Here is a 16,974-nt window from a genome sequence, read left to right as displayed (position 1 = left end):
CAAAACAACAACTTTAACAGCAGAAATCACAACCAAACCAAGAGTGCCCTCTGGTGGCCAACCAACATCAAAAGCTGGCCATTCCGCAGAGCAGAAAGTTCTCCAAAATCTCTTTCTGACATCCACAGACAGATTGTGAGCCCTAGTCTTAATTTCAGTCCAATGCTCGATAGTCAGTCCAAGGGGAGTGCTAATAGTCTGTCCCATCGTCAGAGTCACATACAGGGAAACAAACAATATATACACACAAAAAGACTACGATAACTGAGACCAGGACCCAAACAGACGGCCGAGTGAGCACACTCTCACTTGGCACCCAGTAACAGAAACAGATGGCCAAGTGAGCACACTCTCACTTGGCACCCTGATGGAGATCTCCAGGCGTCCCTGGAGCTCCCTCAGACCTCCTGGGACGTCTCCCAGGGTGACAGCCGGTTACTCCTGACACGTCTGTCAGTAACGCTCCCATCCATTCCGGACAGGGAGTTCGTTGCTCTCACGAGCGCAGACGACTGCAAACCGAGAATACCGAATTCAAACACAGCTGGCAGACAAAGGCATAGACAAAGATAGGATCCTACCTCCAAGCAGGATCTCTGAGAACTGGGGTAGGCCACAAATCCTGGATGAGCCCCCACATGTAAGACCCCCCAAAGCTGGGCCTCCACTCAAGTCCTGGGATGAGCTGGCCAGCACCCCAATGACCCGAGAGAAAACCACACCTGATACAAACTGCAAGAGGTTTTATTATCAGCTAGCTGAGGACAAACTCCTCGCGTCTCCCAGGGCAGGGGAGTTTGACCCAGAGTGGTGATAATAGGGGGCTTTTAACAGCTAGCTGAGGAATTGGGAGGAGTTGGGAGGAGAGTTGGGAGGAGAGTAGGGAGGAGTTGGGAAAAGTTGGGAGGAGAGTTCTTCTCTTCCGGGTGTCCTTGGTGAAATTTACAAGGCAGGAGTGGGGAGTGAGTTCTTTCTGAATTTTTATCTCCATGTCCTCGGCACAGGAAGGCAGGCATCTCTGGTTGTAAAGTATAGAAACAAAAAGGCTTTTTGCTGGCTATAGAGAACAAAGAGCTTCTTTCTAGCTGTATTTTTAGAGATCAGGGAAAACAAGCTTGGGAAATGTCCAGGGGCTTTACCTTCCAGGGAGAAACACTCTAAGTCGGGGTCTCACACTCATACACTTGATCTTTATGTTTCTCCATTTTCACAGCAGAATGTCCTGTTGCTCTAATAGTTGCTTTTCCCATAATGTAACCAAATACTAGGCAGAGCAACAAAAGGGAGGATGATTTGTTAGGCTTATGGCTATCAGAAATGCAGGGGAATGTAGTCAGTCAGTCATGGTGGGAAAGTGTGACAGTGGGGTTTCTGTCTGTGTGCACTGGGGTGTGACAGTGTCATTCCTGTCTGTGACACTGGGTATGCACTGGGGTGTGACAATGGGTGTGACACTGGGCGTGCACTGCAGTTTGCTCATTTCTGGACAGACCTGAGAGACTGGGCAGGAATCAGAAGCAGATGTCAACCCACTTCTACCTAAGTCACACCTAAAGCTTCCAGAGACTCCCAAAACAGTGTGGAGAGCAGAGATCAAGGATTCAAACACAGTCTGTGAGGAACTTCCTACATTTGGACATTGCTTGTCCACTCCACCATTATGCACCAAGGAGACTTTGTGCCTTAAGTCTAAGCCATCAGAGATTGATGTATCTCTTCAAACATCTGGAATTGCTTCAACCCCCTCCCCTCCATCCCTAATCTACCGCTTCCTCCTACTCAGGAGCTACAAGACCTTTAAGAAAAAAGATCCAGAGACAGCTGAAATCTAAGAGTTCTGACACCACCAGAATCATAGGAAGGACAGGCTCCAGTCAGATATAGCGAGGGCAGGTGGCACTAGAGATAATTAGATGGCAGGAGGCAAGTGTAAGAACAGAAGCAACAGAAACCAAGGTTACTTGGCATCATTAGAACCCAATTCTCCCACCATAGCAAGTCCTGGATACACCATCACACCAGAAAAGCAAGACTGGGATCTAAAATCACTTCTCATGATGATGATAGAGGACTTTAAGAAGGACATAAATAACTCCCTAAAAAAATGTAAGAGAACACAGGTAAACAGTTAGAAGCCCTTAAATAGGAAACACAAAAATCCCTTAAAGAATTACAGGAAAACACAACCAAACAGGCGAAGGATATGAATAAAACCATCCAAGATCTAAAAATGGAAATAGAAACAATAAAGAAATCACAAAGGGAGACAACCCTGGAGATAGAAAACCTAGGAAAGAGATCAGGAGTCATAAATTCAAGCATCACCAACAGAATACAAGAAGAGAGCATCTCAGGTGCAGAAGATTCCATAGAAAACATTGACACAACAGTCAAAGAAAACGCAAGATGCAAAAAGCTCCTAACCCAAAACATCCAGGAAATCCAGGACACAATGAGAAGACCAAACCTAAGGATAATAGTCATAGAAGAGAGTGAAGATTCCCAACGTAAAGAGCCGGTAATACCTTCAACAAAAGAAGAAAACTTCCCTAACCTAAGAAAGAGATGCCCATGAACATACAAGAAGCCTACAGAACTTCAAATAGACGGGACCAGAAAAGAAATTCCTCCTGTCACATAATAATTAAAACACCAAATGCACCAGACAAAGAAAGAATATTAAAAGCAGTAGGGGAAAAGGTCACGTAACATATAAAGGTAGACCTATCTGAATTACACCAGACTTCTCACCAGAGATATGAAAGCTAGAAGATCCTGGGCAGATGTCATACAGACCCTAAGAGAACACAAATGCTGACCCAAACTACTATGCCCAGCAAAACTCTCAATTACCATAGACAGAAAAACCAAGATATTCCATGACAAAACCAAATTTACATCATATCTTTCCATAAATCCAGTCCTCAAAGGATAATAGGTGGAAAACACCAACACAAGGAGGGAAACTACACCCTAGCAAAAGCAAGAAAGTAATCTTTCAACAAACCCAAAAGAAGATAGCCACACAAACATAATTCTACCTCTAACAACAAAAATAACAGGAACTAGCGGTCACTTTTCCTTAACATCTTAATCTCTTAACATCAATGGACTCAATTCCCCAATAAAAGACATAGACTAACAGACTGGATAACTGGATAACATAGACTAACAAACAGGATCCAGCGTTTTGCTGCCAACAGGAAACACACCTCAGTGACAAAGGCAGACACTACCTCAGAGTAAAAGGCTGGAAAACAATTTTCCAAGCAAATGGTCCCAAGAAACAAGCTGGAGTAGCCATTCTAATATCGAATAAAATCAACTTTCAACCAAAAGTTATCAAAAAAGATAAGGAAGGACACTTCATACTGGTCAAAGGAAAAATCTACCAAGATGAACTCTCAATTCTGAATATATATGCTCTAAATGAAAGGGCACCCACATTTTTAAAAGAAACTTTACTAAAGCTCAACACATCGCACCCCATAATAGCACTCTCAGCAATGGACAGATCATGGAAACAGAAACTAAACAGAGACACAGTGAAGCTAACAGAAGTTATAAACCAAATGGATCTAACAGATATTTATAGAACATTTCATCCTAAAGCAAAAGAATATACCTTCTTCTCAGCACCTCATGGTACCTTCTCCAAAACTGACCATATAATTGGTCACAAAACAGGCCTCAACAGATATAAGAAGACTGAAATAATCCCAAGCACCCTATCAGATCACCATGGACTAAGACTGGTCTTAAATACTGACAAAAACAATGGAAGCACACATACACACGAAAGCCGAACAATGCTCTACTCAATGATAACTTGGCTAAGGAAGAAATAAAGAAAAAAACTAAAGGCTTTTTAGAATTTAATGAAAATAAAGACACATCATACTAAAACTTATGGGACACAATGAAAGCAGTAAGAGGAAAACTCATAGCTCTAAGTGCCTCCAAAAAGAAAGTGGAGAGAGCTTACACTAGCAGCTTGACAGCACACCTGAAAGCTCTAGAACAAAATGAAGCAAATACACCCAAGAGGAGTAGACGGCAGGAAACAATCAAACTCAGGTCTGAAATCAACCAAATAGAAACAAAAAGAACTATACAAAAAAATCAACAAAACCAGGAGCTGGTTCTCTGAGAAAATCAACAAGATAGATAAACCCTAGCCAGACTTACCAGAGGGCACAGAAACAGTATCCAAATTAATAAAATCAGAAATGAAAAGGGAGACATATCAACAAAATATATTTTTAAATTATTATTTTGTTTGTTGAATATTAACTGCTGAAAATATTAAAATCATGTTCTACAAGAAAACAAACAAACAAACAAACAAACAAGATCCAGCTGAAACCCCAGTGTCTTAGTACTCAGGAGGCAGAGGCAGATCTTTGTGAGTTTGAGGCCAGCCTGGTCTATATAGGGAGTTCTAGGACAGTCAGTGCTATGTAGTGAGATCCTGTCTAAAACAAAACAAACAAACAATAAAGAAGAACCCACAGTCTCTCTTATGTTCTCCAAAGACCCTACAGTGTCCATGGACACTTCTCTACTTCTCTTTCCTTGTTCTCCTTTCTTTCCTTTCCTTTCCTTTCCTTTCCTTTCCTTTCCTTTCCTTTCCTTTCCTTTCCTTTCCTTCTTTCTTTCTTTCTTTCTTTCTTTCTTTCTTTCTTTCTTTCTTTCTTTCTTTCTTTCCTGCTTTCTTTGCTTTCTTTGCTTGCTTTCTTTCTTTCTTTCTTTCTTTCTTTCTTTCTTTCTTTTGTTTTTGTTTGTTTTTTGTCTTTTGGAGACAGGGTTTCTCTGCGTAGCTCTGACTGTACTGGAACTCACTCTGTAGAACAGGCTGTCCCCGAACTCAGAAATCCGCCTGCCTCTGCCTCCCAAGTGCTGGGATTAAAGGCGTGCGCCACCACTGCCTCCTTCCTTTTTTAAAAAAAGGTTTACAGTTTCTGGTCCTCTTTTCAGACATTGGTGCCACTCCAAAGGATGAGTCTTGGAAGAGTCTTCACTCCCTTTGCCACCATCCAGTCCCCATTGGCCTTGGCAGGTCTTCTCCCTTCCCCCCAATTCTGTTCTGCTGCCCTTCCTGGTATCTCAAGGTCTTTTGCCTCTCATAAAGGCCATGTCATACAAGTCTGTGTTAGGCTCATACATAATCACGAAGCCCATTGTGCAAATACAAAGATAACAGCTGGTGTGGCTGTGTACATTTTGACTACCTTTAGCTGAATTGTCTGAATGTGTTTGGCATGTTGCCTTCCCAGGATGAAGGACATTCACAACCATTTGTTTCCTTGGTAGTAGACACTTACTTAGTCATGAACTTCCCGGCCTGGACAGCAACTGAGCCATCCGTGATGACATTAGTCCTCCAGCAGCCAAGGAGGGGAAGGAAAGTCTGCCACTTTGAGTTTTGACTAAACTGTCTCTCTTTTTTGTTTGCTAGACACTAGACTCCTGGAAGTTAAATATCAGTTTCTAGAAGTTCTTGCTTAGGTGGCCCAAGCTGGAACAAGACAGAGGAGATGAGCATGACTGCAAAGGATGTGTTCCATATTTCCTGAACACAGTTGTCCTGAGTACTGCAATAAATCTAGGTAGACAGACAGACAGACAGATGGACCGGCAGACCGATAAAAGAAATAAGTCACTTTTGTGACTCAGATTGAGCACAAACGTGATACGCAGCAGTATTGAAGGAATGAGTGAGTGATCTCATATCCTGTTCAAATCTCTTGCTGATCATCAATCAATCCTGTATGCTGTGTTCCTTAGGACACACTTCACTGCTGTAACCAGTCTTATGAAAGACTGTGTTTCTCATCATGTACGTTAGTGTGGGAGGTCTGACGGCCCAGATTATCCACACTGTTGGGAACGCAGACTTCTTCAATTCCATGGCTGTGACTATTCCCTAAAGCCGATGGCTGTCTGCGTCTAGCCAGGAAGAGGCAGGCAAAGATATTCTCTTCTTAAGCATGTGGAACTGAAAATTGTACAGTCACTCACATTCTATGGAGTCAGCTTGTTAGGAAGAAGGCTGAGAAAGACATGGTAGCCAGGAGCTCAGCATCGTCACCAGCGTGGAAAAAGGGGTCAATGGCCATGGGAAATGATCTCTTCCATTGTCCACTCTTCTGTGTGCTTCAGTTCACAATCCCATGCACACTTTCTTCTCACACATGGAATGTGCATCAACCAATGCAGTTCCTGCATTCAAAGCAAAGTACGGGATCTGGGAGGCCGGAGACGGGGCTCGCCATGCATGTAGATAGTGCCACTAATTGGTTGTCATCATAAAGGAAAAACTAGCAATCTACCGTGGGATATGGGAACTTGGGTAGGAGATCTTCATTAGGTTCCCATCACTGCCAGAAATATTTGGTATAATCAGCTTATACAAATAAAAGGTTTAATTTAGCTCACAGGTTTTAAACTGTCCCCATTTTTGACTGGTTAGTCCTGCTCCTTGGAACTTGTGACACAGTCCTGATATGAGAATACCATGGAGTGACACGTGGCTAGAAAGTCAAAGAAAGAAGAGGAAGGGCTGGACTCATGCTCTGCCCTCATGGGGCGCCCCCACCCATGACGTAAAGTTCCTATCCCTATAGGACCTTGGGGGGACATTTAGGAACCAAACTTAAGTGTCAGCTTCCATTCAGAAAGAGAAAGTGAGAAAAACAAGTGTGTAGCACTAAGATGTAGCACCGTGCAGGACCTGGATGGACCGGACAAGTGTAGACCTTGAGAACACTGATCGTCCTCTGTGGAGAGCTCACATCCTCCCCAGCCTCGGCCCCACCTTTGGGAGACTGGTGGGCACTCTGAGTGTGCACTGTCCTTTCATGACCCACTCCCCACTGATAAATTATGGGTCCCAAGAATTATCTTTTGGTTTGGATAATCAAAGACTTCATTTCAAGCCAAGCTTAAAGGGTTTTCATGAGAAGCTGCCAACGGCTCCTCCCACCCTAGCTTTTAGATCTATCTTCTCCTAACAGTGGGACTTCGAGGCATCTGGAATTGCACATTGAGGTAAGAAGTCACAGCAAATTAATCTTCAGCCAGCGTGAGTCCCTTTGTTTAAGTGAGAAACCTAAGCTAACCTTTGCCATGGCTTCCTTGGGAGAACAGAGTGTGATTGTGATTGAGGGAGTAAAAAACCTGCTTACGATGAAAAGAGAACGCTTTGTAGTCAGTCTCTCCTTTACCGTGATGAAATCCTCAGAACCGGGGTTTCAGATCACTGTGAGCCACGTGGTGTGAGTTCTGAGAACCAAATTCAGCCTCTGGAAAAGCAGCAAGCAGTCCTAACGACTGAGCCGTCTCTCCAGGACCCATTTTAACCATTTTTAAAACTACAATTTGGTGGCATTAATTACCAACAACATTGTGTAACTCCTCACTCCTTCCAAAATGATTTTATCACTCCATTCAGAAATGCACTAACTTTCTACCCCCCACACCGAGGCAGGCACCACTCCTATTTCAATGAACTTACTGTTTTGTATTTACAAAACGGTAATCGTCATATATCTTTTCATATAAAGTTTATTTTGCTTATTTAATGTTGTCGAGGTTGATCTATGTTATGTCATGTATCAAAACGTTTCTCTTTTTCATGGCTAAATAGCATTTCCTGGTTTGCACAGACACCTTTTCTCTCATTCATTTATCAATTGATAGGTAGTTGGGGTGAGTCTACCTTTTGGCTGTTGTGAATAGCACTCCTATGATTGATCACTGGTATGTAGGAATTTGTTTGAGTTCCCACTTCAGGTTTTTAAAAGAGTGTACTTGGGTGTGCAATTGCTGGGTTGTATGGTATCCTCTGTCTAACTTTACAATGAATCACCAAGCTTGTTTTTGCACAGCAACTGAATTATTCACACGTTTGCATATGCATTCGTGTGCATATTTGCATGCACATTTACATATGAGGGACCAAACTCTCTCCTCTGCCAATACTTCATCATGGCCAACAACTCTTGTTATTTTCTGTCCTAAATGTCTTAGTGGGTGGAGGAGGGGACTTCACAGTTATGATTAGCATTTCCACCAATGATTACCAACATCTGTTCATGTGTTTTTGTCTACTCTGAAATCTTCTTCAGAAAAGGGTCCTAATTTTCTTCCCCAATATATGGGGTTGTTTGCCTTTTTGTTGGCATTGTTGAGTTGTAAGAATTTTTCTTATTGATAGATGTGAATTAAGCCACTCCTTACTAGATAGATGCAAGATTAACAAATACCTTCTTCCATTCAACGCTCTCTTGAAGGTGCCCTTCTGCCTACTGAGTCTGTTGTTGTTTGCTGCCATTGTTATCTGAGAGGTACTCTTGCTACGTTGCCCAGATTAGCCTCAAACTCCTAGGTACAAATGACCTTCCTGCTTCAGTCTCCTGAGCCTCTAGGAGTACTGGAACAGACCACCATACATGGCTCAAAACGTTCATGAAGTCTGGTTGATCTGTGACCTCTTATTACAGTGCCCTTCGTGTCACATTATGCCAGGGCTGGGTATGTGGCTCAGTGGCAGAGCTCTTGCCTAGCATCAAGACCTAGACTGGATCCTCAACACTAGAAAAAAGTTCAAAAGAGGCCACTGTTAAAATCCAAGATTTATCCCATATCTTCTAAGAATGTTCTAATTTCACCATTTCAATCCATTTCTTTTTAAATTAAGGGTTTTTTTTTGTTTGTTTTGGTTTGGTTTGTTTTGGTTTTTTTTTTTTTTGGGGTGTTTGTTTGTTTGTTTTTCAAGACAGGGTTTTGCTGTATAGCCCTGGCTGTCCTGGAGCTCACTTTGTAGACCAGGCTGGCCTCGAACTCAGAAATCTGCCTGTCTCTGCCTCCCGAGTGCTGGGATTAAAGGCATGTGCCAACACGCCTGGCCTTTAAATTAAGTTTTGTTTGGCATACAAAGTAATGGGTTTCATTGTGCTATCGCCACACACACACCTGATTCTACCCGCCCTTTGATCCACGACAAGGTAATTTTGTTATAGTATTGGGAGAGAATTCAGCTTCCTTCTTATGTGCATGGATGTCAAATTCACACAACATCTTCTACTGAAGAGATTGGTTTTCGTCCCCTGTACTGTCTTAGCACCTTTGTCAAAACACAAGCCATATGCAGGGAAACATTGTTACTGGGCACGCTACTCTGTGTCACTGAGATGTCTGTCTGCCATTAAGCCAACATCTATCATGATACTCTTGGTTGCTTTGACACTTTGTAGTAACTTTGAAACTGGGACTATTTGGTGTGTTGTGTTGTGGTTTTTGTTTTTTTTTTCAAAATTGTTTTGAATATTCAGGGCTCTTTGAGATTCCATATTGATTTCAAAATAGGAGTCATAATTTAGAGAGTTAGGAAGTGCGGAGCACCCGTGGATCACGTGGGGCAGTGTGGTTTTCCCAGGGCTAGTGTCTTCCATTTGCTGAGGTGCCCTCCTTCCTTTCAGCACTGGTTTGCTGTTGTGATGACTTCCTTATCAAGGAACTCCTTTTTGGTGCTGTTGTAAATGGAGTTGCTTTTACATGGTTTGTTTTTGTTTTTGTTTTTGTTTTTTTCAGTTACTTGCTACTGGTGTATAAAAATACAACTGACTTTTGTGTAATTTTTATATCCTGCAACTTTGGTGAATGAGAGGATTTTTACGGATTAGCTGTGACCTTCTACAGATACGGTGATGTCTTCTGAATTAGAGGTAGTTGAAGGTCCATTTGGAAACTGTAGAAAATTTATAAATTCAGCCACTTGAAAATAGCAGACTCTTTTTTTTTTTTCACAGTTCTGGAGTCTGGGGAGTCCAAGATCATTCTGTCATGTGGTCAAGGCCCGTTCCTCAAGTCTCATTTTCAGTATCACACCCTGCAAGGTCTAGAAGCTCTTGGGACCTCTTACATAGTCGAATCCCTGATGGCTCTGCCCTTGTGACCTAATTAGCTTTGAGAGGCCTCACCCTAAGATCATCCCACTGGTAATTAGGATTTTACAGATGGACACTGAGGGTAAAACACATCAGCACTCCAGCCCTTCATAGTTTGGTTATCTTTTATTTGTTTTTCCTTCCCCAATTGTTCTGGCTAGAGATTTCAGTACTGTGCTGTTTAGAAGTGGGTCTCTTTGTCATGTTCCTGACTTAGTGGAGAAAAATGTATTTTACTGCTGAGTATGGCATCAGCTGTGTGCTGTCATCTGTGCCACATGAAGTGACATACTCACAGGTACCTTGAGCTTTATAAGAACGACAACTCTATCTTCTTAAGATGTCCTAACCCACGCTGGGTCCCTTCTCAACCAAAAGGGACCCAGCTTTCTGTCTAGAATATCTCCCTGTAGCGTTTCCTATAGGGCAGGCTTACAGGGGACTCATCTATCTGTTTCTGTTCATCTGAAATATCTTATCCTTTCTGTGGGAGACTAGTTTTGGAGACCACGGAAGCCTCAGTTACAGCTTTTTCTTCCAATGCTTTAAGAATGCTGCTGGCTGGCCCCGGCAGCTTCTGATGAGAAACAGCTTCCCAGTCTCCCTGAAGATCCCTAATGTGGGTAGAGCAGGTTTCAAGCATCTCTTTGTCTTTTGACACTGTGACTACAATGTGTCTCAACCAGGGTCACTTGGAGTCTCTCCTGCTAGGAGCTCCACTGTGTGTTTGTATTTTTCATTAGACTTGGAAACTGTTTCACCACTATTTCTCCAACTATTCTCTGCCCCTCATCACCTTCTTCTCCTTCTAAAAGCAGTTGTCTTTATAATGACATGCTCGATGGGTCCCATGGGATGGTCTGCAGAGGTCTGCAGAGATGGCTCAGTGCAGAGGACTCAGGTTTGATTTCCAGCACTCACGTGGTGGCTTACAAGGTTGTCAGTAAATCCAGTCCCACGGGATCTAGTGCCTTCTTTCTGGCCTCTAAGGGTCCCCAGCGCGCACGTGGTACATGCACAGACATACATGCTGTTAAAACATTCCAACATATAAAATAAAAATAGATAGCTTTAAAAATCTGCCATTGAGCTCTTCAGTGACGTTTCCACATCTGTTATGCTTTTAAGCCCTCAGATTTCTATTGCGTTTTTAATACCTTCCATGCTTTTATGATGGACCATCTCTTATCTGTTGATCTGTTGATACATGTCTCTCCTGACTTCCCCGAATCCTCCATCTACTAATCATGTCTAAGACATTTGACTCCAGAGTCTGAATTCCTGATTAATAGTTTCCTTCTTTTTTTTTTTTTTCGTGATCCCTATTTCTTCACATACTGTATCAGAGTTCTCTGAAGAAACATGACTGATAGAATTATATATTAAAAGGGGATTTACTAGCGTGGCTTACACCATATGGTCTGGGTGATGCAACAGTGCCTGTTGGTCACACTGGAGAGGCTGAAATTCTGATAGATACTCAAGTCTAGATATCTCCACTGTCCTGGAATGGGGCTGGAGGAAAGGCTGACTCCTGGAGAGGCCCAGCTCTGATATCAGTGAAGAAAGGCAACTGCAGTGGGCAGCAGCAGAGTAGATGAAGTTGGCATCAAGACAGAACCGCTCTGCTCCATTCCCACCCAATTCTCCGCCCCTGCTCCCGCCTCACATTCTGCCCCATTCCACGCCCCGCCCCCTCGCCCGCCCCACGCTTTGCACTCTGTCCCGCCCCATTCCGTGCTCCGCCCCCATGCCCCATCTCCACCCCATGTAGAGTTCTGGCTTCTCAGACCTTCATCCCCTCCTGCTCTCAGAGACAAGCAGACTAGCCACCATATCCCCTCACCTGCCAGCGGAAGCCGACGCCTCCTTTACATCTGTTTCCCACGGAAGCAGCTCTGAGGTTGTTTCCTGACCCATGTGCTTAGCCCTAGAATGCACCCTCCACATCTAGTCCGGAAGAACAAAGTCTTGGACAAACGATCCCAGCACCTGGAAGGTGGCAGTATGAGGATCATGGGTTTGAGGGCATCATAGCTATACAGCAAGACAAAGGAGGAGAAGCAAGAGGTGCTTAAATCTTAACAATCTTGGAATTAGAATGGCCTGGGTATGAATCCCACTGAGTGGTTTGAGGCTGGAGCATCCTTCTAAACCTCTTAAATGTCATGGGCCTCAGTCTCCAAAGAGCATACAACCTGTAATTTGGTCAAAACTCTGCCACAGCATCCTACAAAAGGTTGTCGATGATCTCAGGTAGCTGTGGCATTTGTCAGGGTGGGTTCTGCTGTCTCTTAGTCTATCTCCCTCCTGTTCTCCATCCCCAACACCCTGGTCACAAACCATTTTCTACCGTCTGACACCTCCCACTCACCAGGCCTATGGCCTGCCCCTTTACACAAAGGCCCGGCCAATTTCTAGTTCACTCTGCGCTAAGCAAACACTTGCAACACTCATTGGCCTCCATACCCCATTGCATCAGGGTACCTGTACCTGGAACTAGACTAATACTGAGGGCAGCCAGAGAACAGGCCAGTTGGGGGTGGTCTGGCATTGTGGACTCCCTGGCATCTGCTTCATTTCCCTCTAGATAAGGAGCCTGGAAATGTGGCCAATTTAACTGAGAATCTGGGCCTTGGACCTTTTGTTCAAAAAAAAAAAAATAGCTATACCTCTCTAATCTGTTATTTTTTAAACTTAATTTTAAAATAATATTCAAGTGATGTGTGCTGGCTCCTGCCTTTACTCCCAGCACTTGTAACAGGGCAGGTGAGTCTCCATGAATTTGAGGCCAGCCTAGTCTACATAACAAGTTGAAGAAAATACATATATATATATATATATATATATATATATATATATATATCATATTCACATCATTATGGTATAATATTTGTCATATTTCCTTCAACATGAACATCATCAACATCTCCTTCTCATCTCCATGGCAAAACTACAGCATTAACAAACAATATAAAAAAGAAAGTACCATTTGCTTTATGTTAGCAACGTGCTAACAAGCCCAGTTATGTTTTTAAAAATTACTTTCAAGACGTGGAGACTTAAGACAAGTGGACTTTACTCTCCTGCATGGTTTCTGTGGGTCCAGCAGGTGGTCTGCCTTTTGGTCTCTCCTGAGATTTAGTCAAGGGAGTGGCTGGGCAGCAGCATCAGGGAGTAGGCTTGTGGCTGGTAGATCTGCTGCCAACATGGCAGATTATCAGTGTCTTCATTTTTTCCTCCCAATGTTATGGGGACACCTTCTTCCCATGTCATGTTCTCACCTGATGGCACTTGGCCTCCCTCAGAAGGAACAGACTAAGAGAAAGACAGGAACCACAGTGTCTTGTGGCATAGCTGCCATCATTTCTGCAAAATCCTATCCGTTACCCAAGACAGACCTATGCACACAGGAGGTATAGCCGAAGCGTATGCCAGGCCAGTGTCTAGTAGGAAATTGCAGGATGGTAGCTGCAATCCCTTTAAACAGACAGTCATTGACATCTTTGCATACTGTGTTAGTTACCTTTGCTGTGACAGTGTCTGCTAAGAAACAACTTAAAAGGAGTCTTATTTTGGCTTCTGGTTTTAGGGGACACATTCCATCACGGCAGGGAAGGAATAGCTCTAGGTCACGAGGCAGCTGGTTTCACACTGAGTCCACAGTCAGGAAGCAAAGAGAAGGCAGGAAGTGGGATTGTTCTGGGGTCTGTTTAAATCCAATATAACTCAGACACCAGGCCAGTGCATATGATAAAAATGTGTTAGAATCAAGCCAATACTACTGTATCAGAGCAGCAGAACAGACTCTGGAGTTAAACCATAACAGTGAGCCAGAATATTTAAGCTCACAAATCACAAACATCTGTGCCAAGTTACATTTCCCCATCAATCAGGATGGGCGTTGATTCCTGAGCCTGAGAACCTGAACTGGGTTTCCCCTTGCCAGCAAGATGGAGGCTACCCTTGAGATGACAACTCAGACAACTCTGCCCTAACTCGAGAAGCTGTCCAGCTGTGGGAAAGTCCCCTAGCACCTAGCACCAATCTCCCCTAGCACCTAGGACCTTGAACTTAGTTTCCCCCAAGACTAAATGGAGTCTGAAAACAAAATGGCAGTTCTTTAAACAAGTTTCTTTTGCTTGTCCCTAACAGGGTCTGGCTATCAAACCATAAGGCCTGCCACCCAGGGACTCACTTCCTCTAGTGAGGCTCCACCTCCTAGAGGTTCCACAACATTCCAAAGTAGATAGCACCCCCAGTTGCGAGGGACATTTCATGTGCTAACTTTAGAGATCAGCCTGACAAGCTGGAGAGAGGGCCTGTCACGGGCTGTTCTTCTGGGTTCCATTCCAACACCCATATACATTTAAAAAAAAAAAAAAAAAGAACCAACCTTACCTTTTTAAAAACTATTTTTGTCTTAAAATTTTAACTTATTATTATTATTATTATATGTGCTTATGGCACACTTGTCCAGCTCAGACAACAGCTCTGTGGAATACCCGCTCTATGGTGTACACACATGAGTGCACACACACACAACCATGCAGTTCTCTCCATCTTACTTTTTCTTTATTTTATGCTTTTGGATGCTTTGCCTGCATGTATGTCTCTGCACTATGCGTGTGCCTGGTGCCCAGAGAGGCTAGAAGAGGGAAGTGGAGTTATAGAAAGTTGTGAGTTATTACCATGTGGATGCTAGGAGTTGACCCTGAGTCCTTTGGAAGAGCATCAGAGTTCTACACTGCTAAGCCATCTTCCCAGCCCCCTCTCTGTCATCTTTACGTGGTTCCAGAGATCAGACTAACGTCACCAGGCTTCCATGGCAAGTGCTCTACCTGCTGAGCTATCCTGTCAGCTTTCACGTGACCTTTGTTACGACTGCACGGAAGTGCTGCCCAATGCTGTGATTATTATTTTTTGATACTAGAATGAATAAGCTTGATTATCAGTTACTATCCTTGTCCTGCTGATACCTTGAGGTAAATGAATAGAAAATGCAGCCACGTGTATGAAATGACTTCTTGAACAAGGCACAGGGACCGGGGTGGGGGAGGGGTGCTCACTGAGTAAGAGCACTTGATGTACAAGTGAGAGAAACTGAGTTTGAATCCCCAGCACCCACGTAAAACCCAAGCATGGCTCTGCATTACTAATACACCAGAAGTTGGAGGACAGGGACAGGCAGAGCCCCGCAGCCAGCTTAGCTGAAAACATAAACTTCATGTTCGCTTCTGTCTCAAACAGAGAAGATGGCAAGTGATAGACAAGACACACATATTCTCCTCCTTTGGCCTCTTCTGCATGGCAGTGCATAGGTGCATGCACGTGCATATGAACACCACACACACACACACACACACACACACACACACACACACATACACACACACACACGCATGCTTGCATACACATGAGAGGAGAAAAAAGGAGGTGGAAGGTCACCAACTAGGACAGAAAATGGTTCCTTCAGTTTACTCACTCCCTCTATCAAATGAAAGATGAAGATGGGAAAATGCTCTAACTCATGGCTGCAAGGCTCTGTTTTTCTCCAAATCCAAGCAGACACAGTGTTCATGCAGCTTTCCATGTCCTGTGCGTCCATCATGAGATCTCATCCCTAAGGCACCTTCTGTCCTGTCCCCTCCTCTCCAGTCGTGACTGTTGAGTGTAGGAAGAACATCGAGCTACGTGTCCTTACTGCAGAATGGTACTCCTGGACGAGGTGGATTCACAGGGGGGGGCGGTGAGTTGCCAGAGTTGTCCTGGGTGCTTAGCCAACTAGATCCCATTCTTCCCTCAAAGGTGCAGTGACTGGAAAGAGACCACGCCCTGGGACATGTTCTGGGAGGATGCTTGCTGCTCATGCGCAGTCTGGCTGAGACAGAAATCCGCTCCGTTTGTCTCTGGCTTTGCATTGGTTCACACCCTTCCTCCCACCTCCCAGAGATTAGAGCTTGAAGATTTGCCTCCTCCTCCTCCTCCTCCTCCTCTATCCTCCTCTTCCTCTTCCTCTCCTGTGACTTGCCCAGGAGATGGGAGCAAGGCTCCCAGGCAGCTCCAAGACCAGCCACCCCAAATTCAGGCATGAGCTCAACCCCCAAAGCAAAAGGGGCTCAGAGCCAGGGGTTGGGTAGTCAGAGGCTTGTCATATGAGGTCTGGTGAGGCCAGCTTTGCTCTATTTTGGGAAAGTGATCAATCGTGTCAAGGGGTGACCATACTGGCCAATCTTGGGAAAACCTGGCATTCTGACAGGCACCCTATGTACCCTGTCATACTTGCCAGTGGCAGCTAATTTTAGCAGGGCTTGGAAATGCCAGCAAGTGCAGAGTATGTTGGGGTCACTCCTGGCCAAACCCAAAGAAAGGTCTAGGAGGTGTCTGAACCCCGTAGAAGAGCCCAGAATGTCCTGAGCATTGCTGTCACAAAATTTAACGGCCTCTTCTATTCTATTTCTTGCTGTTTGGGTTAAAGGAAATTTAAGAAGATTCCACAATAGTTAAAAAAAAAAATTGTTTTACTTGCAGGGGAGGGGGTGTCAGGGAAGCCAGAGGACCTGAATCTTCTCCAGCTTGTATGTGCACAGATGTCCTTCCCATCTGCCCCAGTCCATGCCGTGACCAAACTCTCCCTTCCACAAACGCTTGGCTTCCTTCCTTCCTTCCTCCAGCTTCTCCTTCCCAGCCAAGTTCTATGGTGGAGCCCCAGACTGTGTGGCTGTGCATAGCCAACCCTCCATAGGTGAAACCCCATGAGGATCTCCACTACCCACAAGTCTGAAGCCTCACTGGCTCACACAGCTCCTCGTGCCTACCTGTTTCAAAGCATCCGATCATCATCTTCTGTAACAAGTCTGGAAGGGGGCATGTGAGTGGGCTAGCTCCAGCCACTTCATCAACCTCTCCACAGCAGCTCCAACCAGTGTTCAGAGAACATGGTAGCCTGTCTCATAGCCCTGTCCCTGTGGCCTTTGTCAAACCTGATCCCACGTGGTTCTTTGTCCTGGCCCTGGCCCTGTCC

General features: G+C 44.3%; 1 protein-coding gene and 1 long non-coding RNA gene across 3 annotated transcripts in view; one reads left to right on the top strand and one right to left on the bottom strand.

Moving 5' to 3' along the window:
• Gck (glucokinase) overlaps nt 1–16,974 on the top strand; it is a 49,266-nt gene that overhangs the window by 17,917 nt on the left and 14,375 nt on the right. The window lies entirely within an intron of this gene.
• On the bottom strand, nt 15,403–16,898 carry Gm11967 (predicted gene 11967). Its single transcript, NR_166847.1, has 2 exons — nt 16,769–16,898; nt 15,403–15,831 (listed from the first exon to the last, which is right to left on the bottom strand). It is a non-coding gene; the product is annotated as a predicted gene 11967 (long non-coding RNA).

Source organism: Mus musculus, chromosome 11 (genome assembly GCF_000001635.26).
Source record: "Mus musculus strain C57BL/6J chromosome 11, GRCm38.p6 C57BL/6J".
Lineage (NCBI taxonomy): Eukaryota > Metazoa > Chordata > Mammalia > Rodentia > Muridae > Mus > Mus musculus.
The sequence above is the reverse complement of the archived record's forward strand: the minus strand, read 5'-3'. Positions and strand labels throughout refer to the sequence as shown.